General features: G+C 57.1%; 1 long non-coding RNA gene across 2 annotated transcripts; it reads left to right on the top strand.

Moving 5' to 3' along the window:
- The first annotated feature begins 670 nt into the window (after positions 1-670).
- Positions 671-3,033, top strand: LOC139019345 (uncharacterized). Of its 2 annotated transcripts, XR_011473089.1 has the most exons (4): positions 671-933; positions 1,359-1,428; positions 1,512-1,610; positions 1,833-3,033. It is a non-coding gene; the product is annotated as an uncharacterized lncRNA (long non-coding RNA). The 2 variants fall into 2 exon arrangements; XR_011473088.1 differs by having other exon boundaries at positions 1,359-1,610.
- The last annotated feature ends 834 nt before the right edge of the window (positions 3,034-3,867 follow it).

The following is a 3,867-nucleotide window of genomic DNA, read 5'->3' as shown; positions in this document are numbered from 1 at the left end:
GTGCGCTCCCACAGCGGGAGCACCGCTCAGCTGACCGATGGGTGCCAGAAGCCGGGCTCACGGCTGGCAAGGGCAACTGCAGCTGCACGAGCCTCTCCCACCTCCGTGGCAGCGCTACCGAGTGGCGGCAGGCGCCGAGGGGCTGGGATGAGCCGCAGTGGTGCTGTGCCTGGCCCGGGCTCGGGCTCCTCCCCGGCCGCCTGCCGCTTCGTGCACTACTACATCCCTGTGGCGATCGGGGCCGAAACTGGCAGTCTGACATCCCCCGAGGGGTCCCGGATGGCGAGAGGGCGCAGGCCAGGCTGAGGGCCCCACCGGTGCACCGTGTCCACGGCCCATGGCTGGAGAACGTTCCGCCCCTGCTGGGAGCACCCCTGCCAGCTGTGTTGGCCCAAGCGTCATCCCGTCAGCCACGTAGGGGGCAGTCAGAGGCCTGCGGGGGGCTTTTAAGGCTCAGGGGCAGATGTGGAGCCGAGAACGGTGCCTGACACAGCGATGGCACTCGACACCCGCCAGCTGCCCTGCTGCTGCTGTGACCACTGGTCATCGAGTCACTAATTCGCCTCCCCGCTTCCCAGAGGCCGCGGGCATTGGCAACAGCAGCTGCATACGCAGGGTCTCCAAGGGCACCGGTGCCTAGCCTTCCTCGCTGGCTCTGGATTCAGGGGAGTCACTTAACTCTGTCAACCTCGGCTTCTTCACCCACAGACGGAGCTAGGACAGCTCCTGCTCAGGGGGCGGTTGGCGCATTCAGCGATGTAGCCTGTCCAGGGCTATGCCCACGTGGGTTAGCTGCGGTGGTTTCTAAACTGCTTTTTTCTTTTTTTAATCCTCACCCAAGGCTGTTTTCCCATTGATTTTTAGGGAGAGTGGAAGAGAGAGGGAAAAACAGAGAGAAACACGAGTCCCGGCGAGGAGGAGCCTGCAAGCAAGGTACGCGCCCTTGACCGGAATCAAACCTGGGACCCTTCGGTCCGCAGGCCGATGCTCTATCCACTGAGCCACACCGGCCAGGGCAGCCAGGGTGGCTTCAATGCCGTGTCACCCGCACTGGAGGCACCGGTCACGCCCTCTCAGTCCATGGCTCCTCCTGGGACTCGCGCAGAGGTGGCCCCGTGTCTTCTGTGCGGCGAGCCCGTTGCTTCACTCACTCTGTGTCCATTTCTGACCTCGACCAACACCGTCCCCTGGACCTGAGATTTTGCAAATCAGAGTGAAGCTAAGATGGGATGAGACTGCTGACCCCCCACCCCGCACCCCCCGGGCATTAATGAGCCACAGATGGTTCATGTCTCGGCCATGGCCAGGCCCATCCTTTTCAATGTGAGTCACGTCTGGTTATTCCCCCGGATTCACAGGGTGTTTCCTGGAAAGAGGCCTGGGAGCTGAGAGCCTGGACCCGCGGGAGGAGACGGCAGAAGAGCTGAGGTGACTGGTCCTGGTCGGCTGTGAGCTCGGGCTGTGGTCGCCCCAATGGGGTCTAAAACCGTGTTTCTCAACGTCGTTCCTAGGCCCTCTTCTCCCCTCGCCCTCGGGGGTGGGGAACGTCCGGCCTGAGGGCCGTACAAGCCCTGGGAGTCATTGGGTCTGGCCCTGCCAAGGCGTTAGGGGTGAGTTAATGAAATGTTTGTCCAAAACCAGCAGGCTAGTTTTCTTTTTGTTTGTTTACAATTTTTTTTGTATTTATTTCATTGTTATTGTTAATCATCACTGGAGGATATTTTTCCATTGATTTTTAGAAAGAGTGGAAGGGAGGGGGAGAGACGGGAGAGAGAAACATTGGTGTGAGAGAGACACATTGACTGGCTGCCTCCTGTACCTGCCCTACCCAGGGCTGTGAATGAACCTGCAACGTGGGCACGTGCCCCAACTAGAATCGAACCCAGGACCCTTCCGTCTGAAGGCCAACACTCTAACCACTGAGCATAATTTTGTGTGGCCTGAGAATGATGTTATAAATATCCACATGGCCCCTGGAAGAACAAAGTCCCCCCTGCCTTAGAGCAAGGGGCCCAGCGGAGACCTGGCGCTCAGTGGGGCACAGAGCGGACACTCACTGGCCTCTGCCGAGCAGGCGTCTCACAGTCGAATCAGAAATCCGCTTCCAGGACTCACTTCAGAAACGAGGAAGGACTTCAGGACCCACCCACATGCCTGTCACCATCTGCTCGCGCCGCTGGCTTCTCCTCCTCCCCTTTGTCTAAATATAGGTGCACTGAGCCTGGCCAGGGTGGCTCAGGGGCTGAGCATTACCCTATGAACCAGGAGGTCAGGGTTCGATTCCCGGAAAGGGCACAGGCCCGGGTTGCGGGCTCGATCCCCACTGTGGGATGTGCAGGAGGCAGCCGATCAATGACTCTCTCTCATCATGGATGTTTCTATCTCCCTCTCCCTCTCCCTGCCTCTCTGAAATCAATTAAAAAATATTTTTAATAAATGAAAATAGGTGCACGGAAGCTTTGGCTCGCTGAGCAAGAAGACGGGGCGGGTTTCATTCCTGCTTGGCCCCTCGCCTGCAGGCTGGCGGCTCCCCGACTTCTCATCCCTCCTCCTCGTCCCCAGGGAGGACGCCTGCCGCTCGCAGACCCGGGCGTTGGAGGGTTCAGGAGAGAATGCCGCCCTCTTGGCTATAATAGGGTGCTGCCAACGGCCTTGAGGCCCGGGTGAAGGATGCTGTGAGAGAGCATTGTTACTGTATTTTGTGAAAAATATGGATCAAAGCCTGGCTATACAGCACATGCTAAATGTTAATTATTGTTATAATATCATGACGAAGCCTGTGCCAGCAGGCTGGGTCCCACGGGAAAACCTATTGTAAGGAGCCAGTGGGAAATGTTCATATTACAAAGATATTTGGCAAGGAGGCCGGTTTGGTTTTGAAATCTCAATGAACAATTAAACAGCATAAAAAATAACTTTTAATGCTATGAAAAATATAAGTGTCTTGACAAGCCTGTAACATCCAAATAAGAAGCTGCCTTCTCCCCAGAGAAAAGAGGCAGCGTTATCGGCCCCCCCGCGTCCCCCGCCCGCCCCGAGCAGAAGCTGTATTTGTGGCATCCTTGGATACAGGGGGGAAAAAAAGCCATATTTTTCTTCACAATGACCCCGAAAATAACTCTTTTTATAAGAGCTGCATTGGGAGGATTCTTCACGTTCATAATAGAGCTACGAGTCAATCTAATTTTTTTCTAACTTCACATGAGTTCCTGTTCTCTTGCCTGTCTCTCTCTCTCGTCCTCCAAACGTACTGATTGAATAGCAATGGAGAGGGGACCTGGGCGGGAATTCACAAATGCCCCCGGCTCCTGTCAGCTCCGGCTTTTCACATCTTTTCCGACCTGGGAAGCGGAATGCATCATGTGGTAGCAGCTGGGCGAGGGGGAGGCAGGGAGGGGACGCATAGGAAGACGGGTTTGGAAAGAGCCCTACAACACCAAGGGCGGGAGGACCTCACTGCCGTGTCCTCCTGCTTCTGCAGACTGGAGTGTGTGTGCCCTCACCCGCCACACGCAGCCTTTGCTCAGAGCATCGCGAGCAACGCGCCCCCGACGCGGGGGCAAGCGGAGCGGGTTGGCATCGGGCTGTTTCTCGCTGGGAAGGAGGGGAGAAAGGAGGGAGGAGGGGAGAAAGGAGCAGGACTGCCCACCCGGGAGGAAATTCCATCGATGTTCCCTCGGCGAGAAGCCGAGGGCCAGGCTTTCCCTGTGATGCCTCGGCTCCATCCCCGTGTCTGTCTGCCCGACGCACACCCAGCCGCCTCCCTGCTATGCAGTCCTTCAACGCTAACCTCCGTTTTCCCTTCTGATGGGTCCCCTGTCCCCTAACTTTAAAAGTGCAGCTGCTGCTAGAGATAAACGAGCCCCG

Source organism: Myotis yumanensis, unplaced genomic scaffold (genome assembly GCF_028538775.1).
Source record: "Myotis yumanensis isolate MYYU_CA2020_CCGP unplaced genomic scaffold, mMyoYum1.0.hap1 SCAF_11, whole genome shotgun sequence".
NCBI lineage: Eukaryota > Metazoa > Chordata > Mammalia > Chiroptera > Vespertilionidae > Myotis > Myotis yumanensis.
Note: the sequence above shows the minus strand (reverse complement) of the source record. Positions and strands in the feature narration are given on the sequence as shown.